Source organism: Saccopteryx leptura, chromosome 7 (genome assembly GCF_036850995.1).
Source record: "Saccopteryx leptura isolate mSacLep1 chromosome 7, mSacLep1_pri_phased_curated, whole genome shotgun sequence".
Lineage (NCBI taxonomy): Eukaryota > Metazoa > Chordata > Mammalia > Chiroptera > Emballonuridae > Saccopteryx > Saccopteryx leptura.
The window spans coordinates 53,766,359-53,781,242 of NC_089509.1; the positions used below are offsets into that span (position 1 = coordinate 53,766,359).

The window sequence follows — 14,884 nt, forward strand, 5'->3', positions numbered from 1 at the left end:
ATCAGACTGAAAAAGTGGCTCACATTTTTCATCTTTTCTTGTATAATACATTCCTTCTCTATATATTATTGCTGAGAATAGGCATCATTATCTCGTAGGATAATGTTCAGTTCATCCTAAAGCAGGGAAAATTTGTATCTATGTTTCCTAGTTTATATTCCCCCAGCACTGATGATAATTAAATATTTTAGTTAAAAGACACTCTCCTTCCCTACCCTTGCTTGGTTAAAGTTAATTTAAAATTATATATTTTCTGTCTAAATAAAGAAAAAAATAAAATGAGTGGTCAAGGTAAAGAGTTCTGTCCAAGTAAAGTTTGAGATACTTACACTGAAATATCTGCTCGAGAAAATTGGCTTGGCTCTGTATACATTTTCCACATGTCCTTTGGCCCTGGTTTGGTTCTTTTTCATCCAGTAAATGCTACTATGTGGAATATGTGTGTAACAGCACCTGGCATAGCACCTGTTAGCAGTCAGTAACTGCTGATTTCCTTCCTTTCTTGTTTCCTTCCCTTTCTTCATTCAATAGTTTCATATAGATGCTTCATATACTCTTTCTTTGTATTAAAAAATTCTATAAAAGCAAGCAATCTTTTAAAATATGCTAGAATAGAATATTCTTGGTGTTATTTTCCCAGTGTCAATATTGAATATGTTTCAGTTCTGAAAGCTATCTCTATGAAAATTGATTGATCGATCAATAGTAAGCAAATAATTTATTAAGTGCCAGAGCATTTTAAAGGGTAAGAATGAGGGTTTATGCAGACTGAAAGCGGTCCACATGCTCCCTGTCTTATTCTTAGTCAGTGGCACACTCCCATTACAAAACAATACACTTTTACATAAAGAAGAAGATTATTAGGCGTGCAATATTTTTTATTGTTTGCTTTGGTACTCCTTTGCTTTGGTGTTTGACTTGTTAAGTATTAGTTGTTTGATTAACATTGATTTTTCTCTCCATTTAAAGATCTGAATGTATCTTCGGTTGAACAGTGACAAGGCACGGGAGGGGTGGGTTAAATAAATGGCTCGGCTGTGTAGACCTAGTCTCAGACACTGGGTCAACAACATACCAGGGTGACATTAGACAAGACTTGATCTCCCAAGTTAATGATTTTCTCACTATTAAAGTAAAGATAATATAATATATAAAATGAGAAGGATTGTAGTGATGACTACAGATAAGAAGTAAATAAGTGTATAATAGGCATTTCATAAGTGATAACATTTGTTACAAATACTAGCAATAGTTTACCAAGTACATACCTGTATAAATACCATTCTAAACACCTTCATTGCATTGATTTTTTTAAACCACAACACAACTCTACAATTCAGGTACATTTTACACAGGGGGCCTAAAGAGTTTAAATCACAGTAAGTAGCCAAGTCAATGTTTAAAGTCATTTCATACACTTAACTATCACACATCACTTTCATATAAACAGAGCAGAATTTTAGCAGAAACCAGAACCAGCAAATGGATCCAGTGTCCTACTCATGCCTCTGCCCCTACCTCTTCCTGCCACTCTTCACATAAACACCATCCCAAACAAATGCCTGTAATCAGAGTATTATTTCATATGAAAACCATCATATTTCAGTCACTCAGCTTCCCGTAATACAAATGGTGAGAACAGAAAATTACACCTCTCATTATGAAGATTTATATAAAAACAGTTTGAGACCCGAGGATCAGATCAACTGAAGCCTGCTTCAGGTTGGCTTCCAATTTGTTATTTCAACAGGTTTGGTCAGATTCCGCCAGTCTGAGAGTGGTCCTAAGTGGAAGTGAAGCCTAAAATCCCGGCTCTACCATAAATTAGCTGAGTGTCTTTGCCCAAGTGGCTTCAGACCCCTAAACCCCTTTTCATCATTTGCAAATTTCGATATTGCCTACACCTTAGGAAAAAGCTGGCTACCCATGACCCTCAGGTAGGCCTTCTCTTTAGCCCTGTTTGACCCACACAATGTTTTGCTTTGTTTAATTGAATTCTAAATATAAATATAAATTCAAGAGATTTCACATAAAAAATCTGTATTTCTGTGCTCTGGCCAGGTAGTTCAGTTGAATAGAACGTTGTCCTGATATGCCAAGGTTGTAGGTTCAGTCCCTAGTCAGGCACATACAAGAATTAATCAGTGGATGTGTAAATAAGTGGAACAACAAATTGGTTTCTCCCTCTCCTCTCTCTCTCTCTCTGTCTCTTCTCCCTCTCTTTCTAAAGTTAATAAAAGAAATTGTATTTCTGTCTTTCCTTGAAAACCTGTAGTGGCATCATTGAGCTTGTTTTTCCTTACGGCATCAGTGAAAACCATCAGCAAACCATCAGCTAAACATGAGCAGTGGCTGCCCCCTTCTGACGGGACCTGAGCGCCCTAGTCCACTGCAGTCCTCCTATTCCCTATTGTCTCCCACTCAGTCTGCTCCCTCATTTACCCTCTTGCCTGGTCTTGTGAGTATGTGGGTTTGCAATTCTAGGACCAGCTCTGACCTTCATTTGTTCGTTTATTCATTCTCTTTTTCATTTGCTCAACCTCTATTTAGTGCTCACCCACATGCCATTCTGTGTACTGTATCTATAAAGTAAGTACGTCCATTTTTTTAAATGACCGAATTCCATGGATGTCTCAGAGCCTGATTACTTTTCATCGTTTCTAAAGTTTTCTCTTGTCTTGTTACCCACATAGGAGTCTGCAGTTTTTAAGCAGCAGCTTCCGCTAGTGCAAGCCATTCCGCAGCAGCTTCCGCTAGTGCAAGCCATTCCGCACCTGCGCATCAGGGATGAAGACCACGCTCTGTGCCCCGCACCTGCGGTAGGGAGAGCACAGCCCGCTCGGGGCCATCAGGTAGGAGAAGAGCACGCTGTTCAGTTACGCAGGCCGCCACTGGGGGAAATACCCGCAAGTCTATACAATTCGAAATAACGTCTACGGACTAATAAGGACACGGAAAAGTTTAGTTTGTTCTTTAATTAATGTTTACCTGCTATAATATATAAAAAACACCCTTGCCATAAAAGCTTTGTTCCTGATGGATATAGGAGAAAAAGCATGATAGCTTTAAAAAAAATCCTTTTTAAAAAAAATTCGTATTTGTGAGTATCTATAAAACCTTTGGCTGATTTTAGTGGTGGCCTCTTTTAAGATGAAATATTAAGGAACTAAAGTCATGCCTTAGGTGACCTGAGATAATGCCTATTTAAAAATCCATTTCTCCAAGGCCATAGCTAATTGATTCTTGAAACTTCTTTGCTGAAATAACCTTGTCTCACGGGCAATTGTACTTCAATTATTTCTTATTTCACTTGAAAATAATAGTATTTTATATAGAAAATGATGGCATAGTTATAAAGGAATATCTAAAATAACAAGTAATTATTTAAATGTTTTTTATTTGAAGTGATTTTCAAAAGCAAGAGAAACACTCAAAATATTCCTTTTATACACTTACTTTTTGCCCTAAATAGATTGGTAAATTTAAAGCAACGAATGCAGTCTTTCTGTTTTGTGACTCAGGAAAAGAAGCACCACACTGGCAAGAAGAGACTTGGCCCTACTTTTATCTTTCCCACCATCACCTCTGTGATTTGGACCAGTAACTAAATTTATTTTTTAACTACAGTTTTTTTGCCCATAAAAGGGGCAGTTACGTCAGCGCACCTTCCAATACCAGGCTCAGTCTGACTATGAAGTGCTTCTGTCAGTGGAGGGTGAGATGCAGCTCTGAACTGATCCCCTGCGTGCTCATTTGCCAAAATTCAAGAAAATGCCAATTCACCAAATTTCTCTATTCTTTTCATCACTTACAAAATGTACAGCAATTTGCAATGGCTATGTTGGTTTTCATGGCCTTTGGAGATTTCTGTGAGGTTTTAGTTGAGAGTTTTCTAATTTGCTCCATAACAGCATTTGAAAGAATGCCCAGTTTGCCTTTGCTTTTAGCCTTTGCCACTGTGTAAAGAGAGGAGTTTCTGGTAAGAGCCATGGAGAGGCATCAGCATTTAGCCAGAAAGGATTTAGGCTGAGAGACATGGAATTATCACCATAAGGATTCTCCAGATTCAAGACAAATACATTCAGTGTTTCAATATATTAGGCAGATTGACCAGTTTTGATAACTGTGTCATAGAACTGGTGTACTGACATGGTCCTTCCTCTTAGGGATCTTATAGTTCAATAGTGGAAACAGACTATGAAGAAAGCATCATTTAATAAGTAAATAATGCAATTACGACTTGTGATAAGCCCTATGATAAATACAAAAGGGGTCCTAAGGCAGTGAAGAGTTAGAACCTCTTCAAAAGGTTAATCAGGGGAGGTGTGAGAGTGAAGAGGGCTCTTCCTATCCCCTTCCTTTTCCAGGCACATGGTAGGACTCCATTGCCATAGTCTCCCTGAGGTTTATAGGCCCATGGCATTTGGTCTGGTCAATGTGTTGTTCTTAAAAACAACATGTGTCACTTCCATGCTGGAGCATTCAATTGTTGCTCCAGCTCCCTGTGACACTCTCACTGGTGGCATGGTCCAAGATATGATTGCTCCCTTAGCCTGAACTTGTGCGACTTCATGGAACAGAGATCCCCTCAGCCAACCCACTCAGAATATACAGCATGTAAAAATAGACTTTAATTGCCTTAAGCCACTGAGATATGAAAGCTATTTGTTAATACAGCTTAAAGGAGACAATCCTCACGATTACAAGAGGCATCTGTGAAAAGACACAAGGATGATTTATAGAGGCCTTAAAACAAGAGACTGAGTTTGGCTGGTTCACTGAACTGAAAGGCTGATAGAGCTGGATTATAGTAAATCAGGGAAAAGTAGCAAATAATCTTCAGAGTTCCTTCTACCATCTCAGTTCTTTCCTGTTCTGGCACTGAGGGCTGTTCTGATGTTTATATTCCTGGCAGTGCTTTATCATAGATTAAGTAGCTTGATTCTAAATACCTTTGATTTGTTTACACAAATCAAACCCTCATATTTTATCTCTTGCCTCTTAGCATGTGGGCCATTGACATGATAATTCAATCCTAATGCCTTTTCAGGAGCTGAGGACCTCTATCCTTTCAGTCAATACTGAGATGCACTTGAGTGTATAGACTGTTCATAGCTGAGCTGAGGCGTGGGGTGGGGAGTGATTTTGCAATGAATAATGTGTACTATTGTGCATATTTTAAGCTCTCAGCCTTACATATCAATTTCTAATATTCTGGCAACAAAATCTAGGGAAAATCCCAAACCTTTATGGTACTAATCATAGCCCTTGTTACTGCACATGAGGGAGAGTTTGTCTTTCGCACTAGAGATCTTGTTTGAAAACAAACAAAAAAACCCTAGCAAAAAAGAAAGCAAGTTGTATGAGATGCACTTTATCTTCTTTGGAAGAAAAGAAGAGCTGAGTCAGTCCTCCTCAGATTTGACTACTAAGGTATTTCTTTATCCCTGACACCACTCAGAGAGCGAGCCACTGATAATATAACTGCCTTTATTGAAGTTTGGTAGACTTAGAGGAAGTACATCCATTTGATATTACAGTCATTCTTATATACTTCTTAAAGTCTCAAGGACTTTTACTGAGCTAAGTGAAATCCTGCTTAAGAAAAATAAAGAAAGAGAAAGAAAGGGAAATAGATCTAAAATTTTAAAATGGGTCTTTAATGCAGTTCAGGTTTAGTGCTAAGTGCTTTTGTCACCAGAAAGGGACCAGGCCAAGGCCATTCTGCCCCAGCTTGGCTTGGAATGTGTGGGTTCTTGACTTTATGCAGGAAAGAATACAAGACACAAATCCAGGTGATTTTGAGAGTCCGTTTATTTAAGCTGGGAACAGTGAAACAAAGGAAGGGAGTAGGATAGAGGAAGCAATATACAGTAAGAGGAGCGAGCCTAGGCTGGGCTCCTGGACTCACTGAGAAGTACAAGTCACAGTGACGGAAGTGAGCCAATTTGGGGCTGCTTTTGGCTTACTGAAAAGTTAAGCAAGAGGAGGGCTTCCAGAACTTAAAAGAAAGAAAGTAAAAGTTTGCACCTGAGAAAAGGGAGGCACAGATGTACTCAAGGGAGAGTACACACTGGGTCCTTTGTCTTGATGGGTTTTATCTGTTTTCTAAAGGCAGGAACTTTAAGGGAAGGCTCAGGAAACAATCTCAATAGAATATTGATCAGCTTTCCAGGTGCTGATCACATCAAATATGCTGATGCACCAAAATGAGCATATAGTGGGGTTTGGGATCATTGTCTGGTCAGCTTCATCTCTATCTTGGACCTGTCTGGCTCTAATTGTTTTTTGTTATTGTTGTTATTTATTTCTCTGACTTTATCCATTCTTGGGTTTAGCTGACACTAATGGCACTAATTGGGTCTCTGTTATCTATCTCCCAGACTAGGGAGATTTAAGCTTCCTGATCCCTGGTTGGAGAGGAGAGATGTAAACCATCTGCTTCTAGTGTCTTTTGTTAGGGAGGGTAGGGCCTTGTGATGTATTACCTGGTTATTCATTGCTTGGCCATTTATTTATCATTTTGTCTCCATTTCCCTTATTCCAGTTGTCGAGAAATTTCCCTAGCTTCTTACAACTTGTCTCACTTTGTCTGTATCATTATCTCCATACAGTGGAGGAAGTGGCCCAGAGATTAGGATCATCCTGCTCTTTCCTCTGTGCCATTTAGAGTGTAAAAGTTTCCCTGTATCATCACCACAGTCACATCCAAAATAGCCAAGCCCTACATTTCTAAAATCGCCAGTTTTCTTCTAAAAAATAAATACTAAATCACTCTTGATTTATGACATATCTAGATTCAGAAGAGCTTCGAAACAGAGCTGGTTATAATAAGCTATGCTTTGCTAATTGTATGTCTTCCCTTTGTTCAGCCTCATCCTGTATAATTAGCACAATTTTGAAAATAGAAGTTTTTCATGACATTAAAATTCTTACACAGCATACCTTCTAATTATTTCATATCTTCACATTAGGTACTAAGATACTCATGGTGGAGAGGGTAGTTCAGTTTGTTATTTAACTACTTATAGGAGTTCAAGAAAAGAGATTATTAAAATTTCAACTTGATGCTGCGCTATGAACACATAGACTAAGGCAGAAGTATACATTTTTTTCTCACTCTCTCACTCCCTCCTGACTTCATACCTCATCAGTTGTTACGTTGGTCTCAGTTATGCCTATTAATGTCTGTTCCTACTAAGGACTCACCTATCCTTCAAGGATTATTGAAAAATTCTCTCTTCTACAGGCCTTTCCAAATGCCCACCACTAAAATTAAGCTTCATCTTCCCATACTCCGGGGCATCTCTCTAATCTTAAAGCATCTCTCTGCTTTGTATTATAGGAATGGGAGGTGGGGCAGAGGCTGGTGACTCACTCAAATATGTTTTATCTCTTCTTCCTGAGCACATAATTACACAGCATGTACTTGCCTTTCTTAGAGTTGGGTATGACCACATGACGACTTTCTAGTAATGGACTATGAGTGGATGTGATGTGCTTCATTTTGGGGTCAGGATTTTTAGGGTGTAGGCATGCCTTCCACGTGCTCACTCTGCACTGCAGCCATCAGGGTCAGAGAACTCTGAGGCCCTCAGAGATGGAGCGATTACCAGGTGACAAGCTGTCTGGCAGAGTAGGATCGCCTTCCCCCCAATTAGGTTGTTACACAAATAAATCACTGTTTTGTTAAGTTCAGAAATTTAGGGTTTATTTCTTAGACCTGCTAGTGTGGCCCTATCTAACACAGCATGTACATGTTTGTAAGTGTGTGTCTGTGAGAGTGTGACTTCTATTTTAGAACACAGAAGAACTGGTACAAAAGAAATTCTCCTTCACTGTGAGAAAAATTAAACTAAATTGCTGCCTCATTTGGAAATGGAGCAGATGGTCATCAAAAAGATCAGTGGAAGGTGCCCTAAAACATCTCTAGTATTGGAAATGCCATTTCCTCATTTGCAAGTAACTATCTAAATTTGTAAATAATCTCATAGGCAACTAATTTATAGTAGAGAATGAAAGGGATACTCAGTTAGTTTCAATATTGAAATGTGTTCTAGTTCATTACTCATTCAAATTTTTATCATTATTTCAATCAACAAGTAGGTATTAAACACATTTTATGTGCCCAGCAGTCCTCTAATGGTGCCGATCAGTAACCTACCTGGCCCCAGTTCACTCCAAATACACATTCTAATGAGAGGGCCAAATAGCTACCAAGTCATCATATTACTGTATTATGCACTCAGCTTCCCACCTGTTGGGAACCAAAAGCCGACAGGGTCTTTGCAGTTTAGATATTTGGGGGACAAAGGTGTGGTGAACTGGCAGTAAGCTGACAGTCTGCCCAACCCCCCTCCCCCATCTCACTTGTTCTGTGAAGTTGCTAAAGGCTATTTTGCTGTGGTGCTGGATTGTTCATACTCATCCTACCCCCCATGTCCCCTAGAAAGACTGGAGGCAAGTTTCTTTTATCCTTTGCTTTGTGAAGTTAAGATGTTATGTATGTTGAGGGTTTCCTGCACTTGGTAGAATTCTTGGGTTGCCTTGGAAATGTGATCAGACATCTCTTTGACTTACTAATGGCCTTACTTTGCCTTATAAATAAAGCAGGAAGTAATTACTAGCTGTGTTGGTTCATGGCACCCACCCAGGCTCTTGGGGTCTCCATCTGCAAAAGAGAATTATAATACTACCTACTTCTTAGGTTTTAGTTAGATAATATTTATATAATGATTGTAAAATATTTAGCACTATACTTACTTGAACTTGTTAAGTACTCAATAAATCTTAGTCATGATTCATATTAATTTAGAGGTTGTATAACAAAGGATCTGACTAGACTGAGGGAGGAATGTATGGAACACAACAGTTTCCCTCTCGAAGAAACTCATGATATGAGAGTTGAGAGGTTGGAATAATTCTTTACATTTTAAAAAACAGTATGTACAAAGGACCAGTGATTTGAGGAAGCATTTTTAAGGAACTGAGGAGAAGAAAGTTGGGTGGAGTATAGAGAGTGAAAAGAAAATTGCTGTAGAATGAGATGTGCAGGGCCTTGGGAACCACCATCTAGGCATGCTAATAATTTAGCTTTCTTCCTGAGCTCAATGGAAAGTCACTGAATAGTTTCAAACAGGTAGTGACACAGAATGATATCATCAGTTTCATTTGTTTAAAATATCACTATGAAGAAATAAGATTAAAGGAGAAACAGAATGGGTGACTAGACCATTTAAAAGTTTTCCATAGGAGCCAAGATAAGAAATACCCATAGGTTGAGTAAGGTGTGGTAGTAAAGGTGGAGAGAAGTAAAAAGATCTGAGAAATTTCTGCACCGACATTGGCAGCACATGGTGTTAGGTTACGTAGGAAGATAAGGTAGAGAGTGCTGTTAAGAATGGTTGCTGGTCAGCCCTGGCCAGTTGGTTCAGCAGTAGAGCATTGGCCCAGCATGTGGATGTCCCGGGTTTGATTCCTGGTCAAGGCACACAGAAAAAGCAACCATCTGCTTCTCCACCCCTCTCCCTCTCCCTTCTCTCTCTCTCTATCTCTCTCTTTCCCTCTCTCAGCCATAACTTGATTGCAGCATGTTGGCCCTGGGCACTGAGAATGACTTCATGGCCTTGCATCAAATGCTAAAATAGCTCAGTCACCAAGCAATGGAGCAACAGCCCCAGATGGGCAGAGCATTGCCCCATAGGGAGCTTGCTGGGTGGATCCCTGTCGGAGCACATGCAGGAGTCTGTCTCTCTGCCTCCCCACTTCTCACTTAAGGAAAAAAAAAAAGAAGAAGGCCCTGGCCAGTTGGCTCAGTGGTAGAGTGTCAACCCAGCGTGTGAATGTCCCAGGTTCAATTCCCAGTCAGGGCACACAGGAGAAGTGACTATCTGCTTCTCCACCCCTCCCCCTTCTCTCTCTCTCTTCCTCTCCCATAGGCATGGCTTGATTGGTACAAGCAAGTTGGCCTCGGGAGCTGAGGACGGCTCCATGGCCTCTGACTCAGATGCTAAAAAATGGCTCCATTGCTGAGCAATGGAGCAAAGGCCTCAGATGGACAGAGCATCGCCCGCTAGTGGGCCTGCCGGGTGGATCCTTGTCGGGGCACATGCGGGAGTCTGTCTCTCTGCCTCCTCTCTCTCACTAAAAAAAAAAAAAAAGTGATTGCTGGGCTTTCAGATAGATATAGGGACATTTCACAGAGTTAGAGAACCCTGAAGAATCAGGATTTCAAGATCAAAATTTACTTTTGTACGTACTACCTTCAGGTGCCCCTCAGATATAAAAAAAAAAAAAAACACATGCCAAGTACATAGATAATAGGTCTGGAGCTCCATAGATACATCTGAGCTAGAGCATAAATGTAAGAATTATTGGCATATAGACAGTAACTGAGGCTGAAACTGGAAATAGTGGTGGTCATGCTGCCTGTCACCACTCAGCCAAAGTAGAGACAGGGATTAAATCTTGATGGGCACTTTATTGAGACAGCCAGTACTCTGAGAAGACAGGGTGTTAGGTACCCAAAGCAAACTCAACATTCTATCTCAAGCCATCTTTTTTTGGGGGAAGAAAAGAGTAGGTAAGGGGTTTTGGAATTTCAATGGGAATTATATCATTGTCAAAATTAACTGGATTATAGTCAGCAGGGCATCTATCCTTGGAGCACAAAGGTAGATTGCTCACAGATCTCCTGGAGCACAAAGGTGGATTACTTGCAGATGTCCTTAAATCATGTAGGCCTGTTCAGGTATCCCAACTCCTGGAACAAAGTTTTTATTGTATTAACCATTAAGCCTCTCTAACTCAAGCTAAAATGTTAACTCTTGAGTTCCCTCTTTCAAGGCCGAGGACAGGAAAAAAATTATATAGAAAACAAGCAAAATTTAGACGGAGAAAAAAAAAAAGCCTAGGACCTAACTTTGAGAAACTCATTAGCAAAGGAGCTATATCATCAGGATTCTCAAGACAAACAGAACCAATTGGACGTGCATATATAAGAGTTTTATTTTAAGAAATAATTCACACAATTGTGGAGGCCTGCCAAGTCCAGCTGGCAGGCTGGAAACTCAGCTAAGAGTCGTATCTGGGGTCCAAAGGCAGCCTGCTGGAGAAGCCCCTCTTGCTGAAGGAAAATCAGCCTTCTGTGCGATTCAGGAGTTTATCTGATTGGATGAGGCCCACCCACATTATGGACAGCTAACTGCTTTACTCAACGTCGACTGATTTAAATGCAAATTTCATCTGAACAGACCCTCAGAGAAACATCCATAATGTTTGACCAAATATCTGAGCACTGTGTGCCAGTCATGCTGACCCATGAAACTAACCACCACAAAGACATAAAAGGAAAATCAGCAATAGTGACTCTATATCAGGGTTTTCAGTGTGAGCCTGGGAATCAGCTTGGGGTTTGAATCCTGACTTTGACATTTACTTGCCCTGTGACCTTAGGCAGATGGTTCAATGACTCCATACGTCATCTTTAAGATGGGCATAGAATTACCTATCTCATGGTCGTAAAAACTAAATTAGTTAGTGAACATAAAGGACCTAGAAAACTGACTGAACACAGTCAGTGTGCAGTAAATGTCCTTCCTTCTTTTAAGACACAGAGTCCTTTTCACTATGGAGTCACGGTGTCCTGGGAAGCATCACAAGCAGGCAGCAATGACAAGGAAGGTGGAGGCGCAGAAGTGCCCAGCCTCGCCCAGACGAGGCCTGACTGATAGGGAGCAGGCAGCTGTCCACTGCAGTGAGGTAGGGAATTGTGGAATTTGCCCATTCTTTTTCCTCCATTCAAAGATACCTGCCAGGCTAATGACTTGTCACACTTATGAACTAAAAGCCTCCTTCTCACTTTTCTGATAAAGCTCTAAATGACTCCCTGGAAAACTACAAATGTTACCTAACGGACTACCAGTTACCTAACAGACTACCTCCACTGGCTTGTGTGAATTCCTTTCTAGATAAACTATTCAGTTCTGATGGAACAAGGTCCTCATCAGGTTGAAATATGAAGCAGGACCGAGGAGGCTCCGGGTAGCTAACAAGTAGTTGGGGGAGACAGAAGGAGCTAGTCGGGAAGCAAGGGGAGGGAAGGAGAAAGGAGCAGGGTACAGAAAGCCAGAGGACAGCAGGGACCCTCCTGTCACCCATCCCGGGTTTCCCCTGATGTTTACTCTCACCTGGGACTCCTTGAAATATTTTCCCAAATCTTTTATCTCTTTGTTTGTTTTAAATAAAATTAATTTTAAAGTTTGTTTTTTTACTTTTTTCCTTACTATGGGCCAAACTAGTTTGTCCAGAGATAGGCAGCCAATGGGCGACAATTCTCTTACTAATTCCATGTTATCATATTCAGATTACACTGTAATTTCCCCCTTAGCACATCCTTTTCATTTTCCTTTCTGAAAGGGGATCCCCCCTTTCTTCTGCCTGACACAGGGCAGTTGTTCCGAAAGAATTAGTGACTGGCCATTTGCTCCTCCATCTGCTCGGAGCTTGGGCCAGGTGGAGATGGGAGCTCTTGGATTCACTCTCTAATCTCTTTGTTAAGGTGTTTGATGAATTAGCCAGCTTGTAATTCAGTGTCCACTGTGAGGCTGGAACATTATTTTCTTTTTCTTTTTTTAAGTGAGAGGAGGGGAGATAGTGAGACAGACTCCCATATGCGCTCCTACTGGGATCCACCTGGAAACTCCTATATGTGGCCAATGCTTGAGTACCTAGCTATTTTTAGCACCTGAGGCTGACCTGATCAGACCAAATGAGCCATCCTCAGCACCTGGGGCTGAAGCCCAAACCAATCAGGCCACTGGCTATGGAAAAAGAAGAGGCAGAGGTAAGGGAGGGGAAGAGAAACTGATGGTCACTTCTCTTGTGTGCCCTAAGAATTGAACCCGGGACATCCAAATGCCAGGCCAGGGCTAACCCACATGTTCTATCGACCAATAGTTGTGTGTGCTATAGTTTCCCTCCTACCCCTTCTCTGAGCCTCATTCTCTTACCCTCACCCCACTCCTGACAAGGTGTCTCTTAATCAGTTTTCTTTAACCTCTCACTTTAAATATTCGAACAAACAAACAAGACATGTGGTTTTACACTGTGGTCTACCACATGCCCTCCACACCAAAACAGTTAGGCTTCATGTTCGGAGGCACAACTCAAGGCCCCAAGAACACTGATGTAACAAACATACAAAGGTCAGACTCGGACTCTGCCTCTTCCCCAGGCCAGGTCCTCACGGGTCATCTCATTTTTTGCTAACCACAGCCCTGAAAGTGGGTGTTACCCATTCTCATGCTAGTTGAGCAAACAGAGAGAAGGTCCACAGAGTGAGGTTCCCAGAACAAGACACGTGCCAGTGACAGTGAACAAGATACAGGATGGTCCAGTGAGTCTCAGAGAAAAAAACAAAATGTCATTGGTTCCACTCCCAAAGGTGGAGCATGTGGTCAGGTGGGGATGTAAGGAGATCCTCAGCCACTGTGTGACTGGCCACAGGTCCCCCCCAGTTCTCCTGACGTGGGAACTGGATTGGCCTGGTGCCACGGTGAGACTGAATGAGCAAGATAAAGCTGAGCAGCTCCAGCTGTGGGCAGTGAGGGCTGAGGAGCCAGGAGCCAGGAGCCAGGCGTGTTCTCTGCAAACGATGCTTGCCCCAGCTCTCCCTGGCTGCGGTCCCTGTGATTCCCCCCATTGCGTGGCTCCTGCCCAGGACTGTGCTGGTCTGATGCCGTGTTTGCTTACAGCCTTGGATGCTCCTTCCCCAGCTGTGCCTTGGCCACTGAACAGGCTGAAATAGAAACCAAAGCATTACACAATTCTAAGGTTAATAAAAGAAAAAAAGAGAAAAGTCCCCAAGGGCGGGAGTTGGGTTTGGGTTGGCCACATCAACGGCGCCTTGTTCGAGGACTTTGTGGTGGGTGTTTTCAGCGGGTTTCACTGAACCCTGGAGAGACAGCTCAGAGGGGTATGTAAGCACAGTAAGGACTTTTCCAGGCAGCAAAGTGTCACACCCAAAGTAGCTGGTCCCTCCCCGGCCCACTTAGGGTAATTTGTTCTAGCTCTCTAACAGACAGCATTTGTGATTAAGTAAGGGCTTATTTTTCAGTTGCCTCAAAAAATATTTATTCAACTGGGTGCAAGGCCCCGTGCTTTCTCAACAGGTTCTGACTGTACCTTTGACTCTGTAACACACTTCTGACTCCCTGGCTCCCAGCCCAGAGCCGGAAAGTAGCAGGTACTCGATAAATACTGGTCAAAAGAATTACCATACAACATATAGTTTCAGGATTTGGAAAATGCCAAATATAAAATGATCAACAAATCTTCCTTCACTGATAAAAGTACCTGACGTTCCACAGATGGCTTCTCATAGCTTTCCTAATAGCACAAACTATCCCTCAGACCCTAGTGAAGTAAGTCTAGCTTATGATGAAGTCCCTTATGAATTAATGAACACCACCCTGTTGCAAAATGTTCTATCAACATTAGAAATGGGCACCAATATGACAAGCAGGTGTCATGTAGTTGATGACAAACCTACTAGAGTGGTTTCTGACATTTTTCTTTCCACAGTTCACATAACAGATGAATTTCTCATTGGTCACAGATTCCCAACAGGTTAGCTAAACATAACTCCATTTGCTCGCTCTCTCAACAATGTAAACCAGAAGACAAGTGAGTAAAATCAGTGTTTTTATAAGGATAAACTAAAATCGGCTTTCATTTTAAAAATCGCAGCCCAATAACGAACAGCCTTTATTTACTGAGTGCTCAGTACATGCTAAGCACTGTGCTGTGAGCTCTGCACACACGGTCCCCTGTGAGCTAGGAACAGACGCACGTCGGTTCTGCAGGCCCCTCACTGCGAAGATTA

At 41.5% G+C, this 14,884-nt stretch overlaps 1 protein-coding gene and 1 long non-coding RNA gene across 3 annotated transcripts in view; both read left to right on the forward strand.

The window, feature by feature from the left end:
* The window catches only part of LOC136378656 (uncharacterized), a 548,249-nt gene extending 545,533 nt beyond the window's left edge, over positions 1-2,716 (forward strand). Inside the window, exon 3 of the long non-coding RNA XR_010746631.1 lies at positions 2,694-2,716. This is a non-coding gene — a long non-coding RNA (uncharacterized lncRNA). The remainder of the gene's footprint in view (positions 1-2,693) is intronic.
* A 24-nt stretch (positions 2,717-2,740) lies between these two features.
* Positions 2,741-14,884, forward strand: part of B3GALT1 (beta-1,3-galactosyltransferase 1) — a 49,334-nt gene continuing 37,190 nt past the window's right edge. Inside the window, exon 1 of one of the 2 annotated variants that reach the window (XM_066345807.1) lies at positions 2,741-2,852. The gene's annotated coding sequence lies outside the window, so the exon portion shown is untranslated. The remainder of the gene's footprint in view (positions 2,853-14,884) is intronic. The other variant, XM_066345808.1, reaches the window with a different exon arrangement.